The sequence below is a fragment of the Pogona vitticeps genome, chromosome 6, assembly GCF_051106095.1.
Source record: "Pogona vitticeps strain Pit_001003342236 chromosome 6, PviZW2.1, whole genome shotgun sequence".
In the NCBI taxonomy this organism is placed as follows: Eukaryota; Metazoa; Chordata; class Lepidosauria; order Squamata; family Agamidae; genus Pogona; species Pogona vitticeps.
The window spans coordinates 46,538,596-46,550,773 of NC_135788.1; positions in this window are offsets into that span (position 1 = coordinate 46,538,596).

Sequence of the window (12,178 nt, forward strand, 5' to 3'; positions counted from 1 at the left end):
TCTATTTTCTCCCTGCCCCCATAAAAAAGCAGACTCTTTTAAAGCCCTTAATGTTACAGGTGTGGACAAGGTACAGGGCTTGGCAGCCAAATTCAAGCTTTCCCTTTGGTTTCTGCTTGTTGCAGAGTTTTTGAATTTTAGTTAAACTCCTCTAGCTGTGCAGCAGAAGTGCAGGGATTCACAGAGCAGAGTAGCTTCAAGTTCCTCAGAGTAGACCACCCCTTTTCTCACTAACTCGCATTTACAGTCTCAGTAACTCTGTGTGCTTAGTAGAAGAAATAATAAAAAGATTCATTTACTTACAATTAAACCAATCAAACTGCAAACAGACAAATTTGACTGCTTTCAGCAACAGACTCAAGAGGGCGGGGGGGGAGAACTGAGAGGCAGGGCTTTCTTTAAATTCAGAGGCAGAAGGGAACTATTGGTTACTGCTGGATAGATTGACAGCCACCTCAGCCAGAAAGGTCCCTGTCAGCCATATGTTCTCCAGGCAGCGTGTGAGATTGTAAAACCTCCAACAGCGCTGGGCCTGGAAATGGCAGAAACAGGCTCCTTTAACAACAACAACAACAAAAAATCAATAGGAAATGTCCAAGCGTGTACTTCCAGTTTGGGATATTAGGCTTTGGTAACTGGAGGAGTTTTGGGGAACTCCCTCCCTGGCCCTGGAGTAGAAAACTGCTGCTCTTAGGGACTTGTTTTAGCCATATCTTTCCCATTTAGAAGACATTACTGGGGGAGGCTGTGGGGAGCTCCTGAATCCTACTAGAGACCACACGCAGATGTGGGTCATCCTTTGCCCATCCCAAGAGGTGGCATACTAGGATGTTTGTGTACGTCTGCAGCAAGATCAGTCCCAAAGTGACAATACAATAAACTATACATTGATTTTCTGCTTGAAAATAAAGCAGAGGGTTGAGGGATGCCTTACCTGTTCCATTCTGGAAACCAAAGAAAGGCTCTAATGCCATTTAACTAGTGATAAATGCTCCCAGGCCTCAGAAATCCCATCTGAGGAGTAGTCCTCCGGCATGCTTAAATTGTCAACCGTAGACAAAAGGAGAGCAGACGAGAGGGGAAACAGCTGCTCTTTGGGCACTAATAGGGTCCATTTTGCCACAGTTTGGCTTGATATATGCTGTGCAGTGTTGCACACCTGCATACATATAAAGTGAGGGGTCGTTTTTCCAACAGCCACGTGCTCTAGTCATTTGGATATATTTCAGGGACTGCGGCAGCAGAGAAAAGGTGCAATGTGCAGTCCCCCTTCTCTGTAAACAAGACTTTATTCATCATGAGAGGCCATTCTTTTCTGCCATACCATCCTAGTTTCTTGGGCTATGGTAGCGTTTGCTACCATGTGAACCCAGGCTAGCTGTCAAATGGAAAACCACCCCCATGAAATATTCATTTATGTCAAATCATGCTGGCATCTATTTTATCAAATGGCTGACAGCATCCACACTCAGCTAATCGAACCAGCCAGGAGGAAGCTTAAGGCACTGAGCTGCAAGGTGGGGGAGGGGGGCAGAGAGAGAGAGAGAGAGAGAGAGAGAGAGAGAGAGAGAGAGAGAGAGAGAGAGAGAGAGAGAAGAATCTTAATGTATAACCTCAGTGTACTTTTTTTCTAAGTATGGAGAGGAAAGAAATAAAAGGAAATAGCCAGGTGCACAAGATGAGAAACTAGTGGGTCACAATTGTTCCTATAGTAACCTCGCAAGGACAAGGGGAAAACACAACTCTCCAGCATCATTTTCATCCCTAGCTCATCATACCATTCACACCTGCAGTTTTCTGTTACGAAAATTATCAGATTCTCAGCAAGAGTAAAGAAAAGGCTGAAATTAATCTTTCCATCACTATGGGCAGGCTGTGTTCTGTTGTTTTCCTTGGTTAGCACTATGATTTGGGGTTTCAGCATTCTAGAATCCCATGCATGTTTACCTGAAAGTAAGAATCCTTCCGGGCCAAGGGTCTTTCCACTGTTCATAATTCAAAGACAATGTGTAGCTGTTTCATCTCTTCCCCACCCAGCCATCACAGGTTTTGTCTGGTAAGAAAAAGATGCAAAGACAGGGCTGTAAAAGGAAGCCCAGGTTGTACGGGAGCATTTTGAGACAGATGGTTCTTCATGCTAGCAATCAGAAAGTAATAGGAATTGGAAGGCAATTTGCAGCTCTTCAGTCTATTTCTCCTTACCATTTTTCTGTAGAAGGGAGCAGGGGTGGGGAGTTCAAAAACAAAGTTGGATTACAAACTGAATTTACAAAAGTTAATTTTTTGGACTACAATTCCCAGAGTCTCTGGGGCAGCAGGATCAGTGGTAGGCTTGATGAGTAGTCCAATCACTGCCATTGTTGTTTAGTCATTAAGTTGTGTCTGACTTTTCATGACCCCATGGACCAGAGGACGCCAGGCCCTCCTGTCTTCCACTGCCTCCCGGAGTTTGGTCAAAAATCACTGCCATGTATCCATCCTATGGAATGCTAGGATTTGCAGTTAAGCCAGCCTGTGGAGCCTTGGGCAAGTTCCACAGTCCCAGAGTATGCCCAGAAGATAGGAATGGTAAACCACTTCTGAGTAGTCTATGTCCAGAAAACCCTGAAAAGGGTCACCATAACTCACACTTCTCTGGATGGCACATACATATTAGTATTAAGGTAATTACAGATTTTTGCTGGAAAACTCTAATGAGCTCCCTAAGAGATTCCTAAGTGTCTCATCAAACTATAGAGCCTAACGTACCATGGGATGGACCGGGGTTCAGATAGGTTCCTTTGGGCTATTTATGGGCTGCTTAAGATTTGCTGTAATAGAGGAAGACTTCATTACCAATAACTCATTATCTCTAAGCATCTCAGATCTCTCCAAGCTTGTCATGACTGCCATGGGTAACTGCTGTCCAGACAGAATTGCAGATATTGGCATATGTTCACATCCAAGGCTACATGGCCACTTTTGAAAGCTGCTATTCACTCCAAGCAATGTATACAGATCTGGCTCCTCAAACAAGCTTTCAAAGGCTCCTATGCTTTGTTTAAAGAATCAGCCGTGCCAAAATTCAGGGAGGGAAACCTAACTTCTCAAAACTGCTCCGTGAGAGGATTTGCTCTGACAGCTGAAGAAAGAATATCTCTTTGTTAGGTTTTCTTCATGAAGGATCAGATACAAGCAAGCAAAGGAGATACACCCATCCACCTAGTCTGTATTTGCCACTGAATCTCTGCTTTCTTTTTGCAGCGTGTTGCAATGTGCTATTTGAAAAACACTTCGCCTTGTTGATTAATTATATTTTTATACCATCTTTCTCCTGAGGCGCTTCAGCAAACATACATGATTTCTCTCCATTTCTAATTTTATCTGATATCAACCTTGTGAGGTAAGTCAGGATGAGAGAAACAACTGGCCCAAAGCCATCCTGTGAGTTTCTTGCCCAATTTCTTGCTCAGCCTACATTTATTCATGAGCGTGAGAGCTGACTCAAGTAAGTGTGCAGATGGTTTACTCAGTTTACTCAGGGCCAGCTCTGCCACTAATCTCAGGGAGATTCCTGCCTCCGGCAGCAGGGTGCAAGCAGCAGAATGTTTGCCCCTCACCCTACCCAGGCAGGGCAGCTGCCACTTTGCAGAACTACTGCTGCTCTGTGCAGCTCTCTGGAGCTGTCCTCTGGCAGCAGTGGGGACTACAGTTACCTCCCTCCACCTCCCAGCTGCAATTTAATGCCTCTGGCCCATCCTTCCTTCCTAGCAGTCCCTTGTGTTAGGAATGTGACTGCTGCCTGCTTCTTACATGGATGACCAGGTAGCAGTATGACCACTATGTCTTCCTTTTTCCTGGGGGCAAGGAGAGGTACTGATGTGGCCAGTACAGCAGCATCCTTTTCAGGTGGAGGCAGGCAGGCAGAGGAGGTGCGGGCAATCACCACTGTTGATTTCTCTTCCACTTTGGAAGGGGGTGGTGCTTCCATGATGTCCTCCTCTGGAATGGGGAGTGGGTGCAATCACCACTACAAACAGGGGGCAGGGGCAGTTCATTGCTCCTGTCTCAGGGGACAGAAAAGCTTGGGTCACCTCTGAATTTACTCACCCCAATTCATAGTCTGGGTATCAGCTTGAAAAGTTCATTAAATTACCTTGGATTCACAAGATAGAGACTCCAAACTCAAGAATATCCAGTTCAACTGAAAATTCAACTTTATTGATTTCTGCAGTCTCAAAATTATTCAACCCCTTCTTGGTAAGCATCTTTAGTACTTAGTAGAGCACCCTTTTGCTGTTCTGACCTGCTGCAAATGAGATGCATAGCTATATACCAGCTTCTGGCAGCGTTCCTGAGGAATATTAGCCCATTCCTCATGACTAATGGCTTCCAGTTCAGTAGTATTCTTGGGTTTGCGTGCTTTACCACCTTCTTCTAATCCCACCAGAGATGTTCTATGGAGTCAAGTCAGGTGACTGTGATGACCACTGTAGAGTCTTCCAGGACTTCTTCTGCAACCAAACCTTGGTGGAATTTGAAGTATGCTTCAGGTCATTGTCCTGTTGGAAGGTCCAATGATGCCCACACTTTAGCTTCCTCACAGATGGCATAGGCATAATGTTTTCTCCTAGGATTTTCTGATACAACAATTAATCCATCTTGCCTTCCACTCACTGCAGGTTTCCAGTGCCAGAGGATGCAAAGCAGCCCTAGAGCATCCCAGAGCCACCACCATGCTTAACTGTACTCAGAGTGTTCTTTTCAGCATATGCCTCATTCTTCTTCCATGAGACATACTGCTGATCCATTGGGTTGAAAAGTTCCAGATTTGTGTCACTGTGCCACAGAACAGAATCCCAAAACTTCTTTGGCTTATTTATGCGTATATGATTCAGAGCACATTGGAGCTGATTTTTCTGGTGCTTTGGGGTCAGTAGTGGTGTACGTCTTTGAGTTCTGGCATGGAAACCTTCTGCATTTAGTATGCACCTTACTGAGTAATCTGAGAACTAAGTGCCTGTTGCCACCAAGTCTTGCTGCAGGGTATTTGCAATCACTCAAGGGTTTTTCTCTCAACCTGCCTTCTCAAAAATCTGGTTGCAACTGTTGGTAGCTTCCTTTTTCTGCCTCACCCAGGTAGTGTAACCACTGTTCCTTCTGCTTTGAACTTGCAAACTATGCTTCCAGTGGTGTTTCTAGGACTATTCAGTGCCTTTGCTATCTTTTTGTATCCTGTTCCTTGCTTGCGAAGGGTAATGATCTCTTCTCTTAACTTTTTGGACCATTCTTTTGACTTAGCCATATTTCCAACATGCAATTAAACGTGACACTCACCAAATCCCTAGTCAGATCAAATATTTCATAGCTGGTGTTATTGAGGAAGCCCTTGATTTGTTGCATCAGGTGGGTTTGAGACAAAACCTGTTTTGCATATTTATGCTGTTGTGAGAGATTCTATCCAGGGGGTTGAATAATTCTGAGACGGCAGAATTAAAAGTTGCATTTTCAGTTGAATTTGGGGAAACCACTTGAAATATTCATTGTGTTGAACTATTTCAATTCCATTTATTTGATTTGTTCATTTCAAACAGCTGGAAGTCTGTAAATTTTGACAATAAACCTAAATTGCAATGAAGGTTGAATAATTTTGATTACAACTGTATATGCATATGCTGGACACCCATCTCAATGGATTAGCTATCAGTGAAGGTTTCTTAAGCCATTAGCAAATGTGCTAATCATATCACCATCTACTGTTATTTTCCTTCTCAACTAACCAGACCTGCCTTTTCAGAACAATGCTGAAAGTCTGTCATTCTCTACATTACCACATGTTGTTTATGCTGTTCTTTCCTTTAATTATTATTGCTGTTTACAGAACCAAGCTTCAAAAGAACTATATATCAAATAGGGGTCTGAAATAATTACTAGGTATGAAATGTAATGAAAAACCCTTTATCTTAGAGCCTTGCATGAATATTTTACCATGTAGTTGTATTTTGACTCATGTCTGATGAACTGAATGGGTTCCACAAAAGCTTACATTAAAATATAAGAGAAAGAAATAGGAAAAGGCCATGTGGTCTTAAAGGTTACACAAGTGTTAAGAGTAGGATGATACTTTTATTGGACCACACTAGATTTTCTCCATGAAAGACTGCAATTTGTTTGATTTTTAAAAAATAGTTCAATAAAGGTATCACCCAAATTTTACATTTTTAAAATACAGTAATTAGCCTTTAAGTGCCACCGTCTTTTTTCTTTTTCTTTTCTTTTGTTCTGTGTTTCTTGTTGAAATTCCTCCTCGATGTTTATTTATTTTATCCTTCTTTCTCTTCTCTGGCATCCAAGACTGTATTTACTGATAACTGGGTGAGAAAAAAAATCATGTTCATTTTCTTTTCTTCAACAGATGGATAGGATACCTCCTGCCTCAATTTTCCTCCCCCATAATACTTCCCCAGCTGCTTTCCCCTCTGGCAATTCTCCCTGTCCCCTCCCAACTCTCTTGCGGCACTAAAATCTCAGACCTGGGATAAACAAAACAGAACCTCACAATTTACTTGCTATTTTGTGATGATGTTCGTTTCATGATTGGAAAAAGGCACTTTGTACCTCTTCGAGAATAACTACTCTTTCCTCTTATAACTTCTGAAAAGTATTAATTCCTGAAAGCAAAGATCATATGGCTCAGAAGTGCCTACAAGAAGTCTGGAAATCATTGTTCAGCTGGTTGTGTTGAGGTAACAAAATGGTTTTGATTCAGTTTAGAAGGGGGTGGGGGACACTGGAAAGAGGGACAGTGCTTATTTAGGCACATTTGAAGAGTACCGTTATTTGTAGTAGCAACCACAGCATGTCAATCTTTATTTTAATATAATATTAATGTTCAGAACTCCTTGCAACTAGTATCAGCTATATTTGGGGAGAGGGAATGAAGCCATGATGGCTTGCTCTATTCAATAAAATATGTTAAAGACCCTCAATGTTGCTGCCATCCCATTGTTCATACCTTTTTACTGTCTTCCCAAATCACCAATATACCTCCCTCAAATTTTCTGCAAATGAATGGGCTAGTATATTATTGGCAGGGGAGGGGCATTTTTGCTCAGTCGTAGGTTACTCAGTGGAATGGAAGATATTTTGTACATGTAGCCAAAGGCAATCTTTTTCTTTAAAAAAAATCACTTAACAATTCCCAGCATGAGCCCTGTCACGGAAGAAAAGTCTTTGGGTTAATTTCTAGCGAGCTGCGGTTCAAATCAACCGACAAAATGTCACAATTCTCCTTTATTTAGCAAACCCTCTGACAGGTAGGTTTGTTACTGACTTGGAAGAAAAGGAGTAAGCAGCTTTTCTACACAGAGATGTCTTCAAGCAACATTATTTATTAAAAACCTCTGGAAAGCACTGAGCAGCAACAGAAAAGTAACACAAAACAGAAGTAGGCCCTGGACTGTTGTGGCTTCTGAGGGGGTGACACAGGCCCAAGTGCTCCTTTGAATTTTTGGCCTAATTGGAAACATATATAAACTTCTCCCCACAAGAACTATCTTGTGAGAGATGCCTCTTAGAAATGCAGGAGACAATGGCCAAGGTTTGGGATTTTCTTCTTCTTCTGGCCTGAACTGTGACCAAAACTCCATGACTGGTGGGGTTGCCTGGTCTTAATGCCCTTAGTTTCAAGAAATGGTTCTGCTTGCAAGCAGAGTTTCCAGGCAGATTGACACAAGTCTCACTACAAGCAGTGGGTGAGAAGATGAACCTTTGATATTTGAAATGGACTGAAGGCTGCCCATCCATTTCTGTCCATTCCCACCAAGACATATTGACTCAGCATGAAGTTGTTTATCTTTGTGTGTTGAACTTGTGCTGTGTCAAGTGTACCCAAAAACAAGGGGGGGGAGGGGAGAGAATGGGATGCTGAATGTGCGTCCATTGTGCCACTTGGAGGAAAACAGGAAGTCAAGTTCCACCATCACAACGGGCAGGGGAAGGTTCCATTTTGCAGAGATCCAGGTAGGAGCCATGCAGGATCTTAGAAAAAGCTCTCCATGGGCTGAGCCTGAGCTCATTGTAGTCCCCAAACAATTATGTAGGGCCTAGAAAAAATCTCGACATGTTACATAAAGCTGCAAAGAAAGCTGCTGGAATAACAGCAATTGGTCCAGCTACCTAGTTCATTCTACTGCTTGGTGTGTCCCCCTCTCACAAAAAAAGAGGTCTGCATGGTGGATCATTATATTACCTGGTTAGCTGGGGTTTCACCCAGATTTCTCTTGACCCCATTTCTGCAATCAGAAATAGCCCAGAAATAGTTCTGCCCCTGCTCAGTTCTTGCCTGCTCTGCTTCTGTGACATCACAAGAGCCTGCCGCTTCTGACATTACCCAGATCTCAGGTTTTGGTCCTGAATCTAAGGGCATAGGATATTGCTGACTTTGCAACCCAATGTCAGATAGCAAACCCTTCAGTTGAATTAAATTAGCACCACATAGGAAGCTCTGTGTGTTTGAGATACCATCAAGTCCCAGCCTTGATTTCAAGGGATGTGCCCATGTGTATTATTTCAACTGCTAAACACAGAACCAACTTCTCCCTGTTGCCTATTCCAAACTTTATAATTGCTTCTGCATTCCATGTAAGTTAAAGCAATAAACAAATGCATAAATTAAAAAACACATCTTTTTGCCACCATAACACCAAAAAAGAAAGAAAGAAAAGAATATTCTGAGCAAATGGAATTTTACATTTAAAATTCACTTCGGTTATCATGCCATTATCATGACAGGAATAAAATTGAGTTTGTTTTTGCCCTCACTGTGTTTACTTAGAATAAGCATCATCTGCTTGTAGAAAAGAACATTTCGAAAGTAAGCATAAAAAAGGAGCCTCTGTAACCAGGCACATATCCTTTAACTGTAAAAGGGTTTGTTTGTTTTTTCTTTATTGTTTGTTAAGAGAATGCTACAAAGACCAAAGTCAGTTCTTCTGGACTTAGTACCCCTCTGACAGCCCAAATGGTGATATTGTGCCACCATCTTAGTACCTGCTCTCTTTTGGGCAAACATTTCCATTACCTGGCCCAATGTAGGCTCTTGGCTTTGAGTTCTGGGTTCAGCAAGAACACTGCACTGCCAGTTGTTTTGTGTTGGCATAAGGGTAACAACCAGCAGGAATCTGTTTCAGACAGAAGGGTTTCTCTTGCTCTCTCTGTTTGCCAAAATAAGTAGATGGTGGAGCAATAATATCCTGTGAGAGGCATGTAATTGAGGGACAGGATATCTCTGATACAGTATCTATTTTTTCAATAGAGACATTGAAATGAGGTAACTAACTAGCTGAAGCATCCTGAATGAAAGGCTTGCATATTATCCTTCAATTTATGCTGATTTCTCTCCACCCCAGAAATGCTGACTGTCAAGAATTCCCAGAAGTCAAACCACAGAGGCTTCTTATTTCTGCCTCCCTATTATCTGAATAGGTCGAAAGACAAAGTTGCCCCCAGGAACAAAAAAAGGGGGGGAAGCATCTGCAATCCATTTACAGTGTTTCTAGACTCTCTTTCTTAGTTTTTCTGTCTCTCTGTTTCTCCTTGTTTGAATTGATCCAGAAGATCCGTGTTAGCAAGATATTTACCACCGCCAAGCTGAGATTCTTTGCAGAAAGTGACACTTCCTGGAAAATCCTTCGATAAGTAGGCTGTAAAATGCTAGTCCAAACAGAGCCATGATTGTTTTTATGATGGTACATGAATTATCAATACTACTTGAAAACTCAAATATAGATAAAAGCATAACACATATCAAAATCTATCACTGTTGCAAATCTCATGTCTCTGTAGTATTAAACATTTTTTGGTTGTCACAAAGAGACCAATGCAAAAAGGCTTTTTTATGAAACCCAGGGCTACAGCCGTTTCTTGAACCACTTGGCTGCCACTCAACTCTTGGGAAAGTTTACACAAAAGTCAAAATGTGTCATCATCATAAATCTTCATTATCATAATCATTGGCCACTTGACTTGAGAGATATTAAAAGTTACATCCCCTTTTTTACTTCCTCTACCCCCCCACCCAGCCCATCTCTGTCTTTTTCTTTCTCTCTCTTTCTCTTTCTCTGTGTCTGTTTCTATTTTGTCAAGGAAAATAATCTGTAGCTAAGACTGCCAGGTCATAATCTTGAGAGCCCTTCTGTATCTTCAACAGATGCTTAGCTACAAGCAGGATATCTTGTTTTGCCCACATTTGCTGCTCTTTTCAATGCTTTGGGACAAGATAAGAGCTCCATTTGCTCCAGCAGGCAGGGACAAAGAGTAGAAAAAGGGGCCTAGGAAAAAGAGGATAGCAATGATAGCTTTCCTTCCTCCTCTAATCAAATTAGGCTAAAGAAAACACCACTCAATGTGTCAAGAATGCTGGAAACATTTCATATATTTTGCAAAGACTAATATAACTAAGCTAGACATGATACTGTGGTATCCAGTGCGATGTAGTGGATAGAGGGATGGACTAGGACTCTGGAGAACAGGGTTCAAATCTTCATTTGGTGGTGGAAATTCCCTAGGGGACTGGAACTGGTAAAACCACTCCTTAAATATCTCACTTACTTTGAAAGCCCTATTAGAGTCTCCATACATTGTTTCTTCTCATGAGAAGAGAGGACTCCCTGGAAAAGACCTTAATGTTGGGAGTGAAGGCAAGAGGAGAAGGGGACGACAGAGGATGAGATGGTTGGACAGTGTCACCGAAGCAACCAACATGAATCTGACCCAACTCCGGGAGGCAGTGGAAGATAGGAGGGCCTGGTGTGCTCTGGTCCATGGGGTCACGAAGAGTCAGACATGGCTAAATGACTAAACGATGACGAAATTGTTTCTGACTTGATGGCACAGAACAACAACATGCATGATATCAATGAATGATTGCATTTGACATGTGTAAGTTTTATTTATGTTTTAAGAACATAAGAAAAGTCATGCTGGTTCAAACCAAAGCCCTGTCTAAGCCCAGTGTTCTGTTCCCAGATCATGTCTCAGACTGAGATTGCAGTGCAGAAGGATGGCACACATCCTGTTCAACCCTGCTGGGGTTCCAGTGAAAATCACCCCTGCCTTAATGTGCACACAATTGCAATCTTAACTTGGAGACCTCCATTATCAGTGGACAGTTCTCACATAAATTGGAACCCTGGGGAACAAGATTCATGTGCTTCTTGCATCCAAAATTTACATTATAAAGGATCTATTTAAGATGTGCCTTTAAGATTTATATCACATACAGTGGCTTTAACCATGCCCTTAATATACAAGCTGAGCCCCTGAGTATTAAACCTGCCAATATGTTTCTTATACTCCCATCTACATGTCTGACCCACAGCCTCAAGTCATGAAAGAAAAATTTTACTGGGCATGTTCTGCTCTCCTATTTAAATGTTATTTAATTTGTTTCCTTGCCAAGAGGCCAGGGTCTGGACCCAGGCCATCAGCGCCTAACAAACGTTATCTTCAATGGGATTATGCTTGGTTTGCCAGAGTAAGATTAACACATCTGGATGTTTTATGGTTCTAACCTTCTTCTGACCACTGTAGGAAAATAGATGCATGAGAGATACAGAGAATGGATGACTGACTTCACTCAATATATGGTTAGCAATCCCTCTGTAACATCTAAATCTAGCCTGATTGCTCGAAAGCCTGCAGGCGCTTTCTCTTGCCCATCGTTCACTTGGAGTCATAGAAAAGTCTATTCTGTAAGAAAGCTGCAGAGAGTAATGACTCTGGAGGGATGCAGAGTCATTAATACTTTGCCTTCTTGATAGTTCTGTTAACAGCTTCAGATTATTAACAAGGAAAGAACTGCTAAGCTGAAATGCATTTTCTCTCCTGCAGTGATGCTGCTTGTTCCATCCAGTTAACTCATTTTGAAGACTAGAATATTTGGCTATATCTGTTGTTTTCCCTCAAGCTGCAGCAAGAAAAGGGGTGATCCCAGAAGTTCTGCTGAACGACTCACTCTGTGAAAGTCTTTCCTCCATTAATTTACAGTTGTCCCCCGCCTCTCCACCAGGCCTCAGAAGAAAACAATGTGAGACTGCAAGGCCTTTTCATTAGCGTGCTAAGAAATCATCACCACAGGATCTTCCTCCCTGTCAGCTGCCATTTTTAGTAGCCATTCCATCAGACTAGAGCAAGGAGA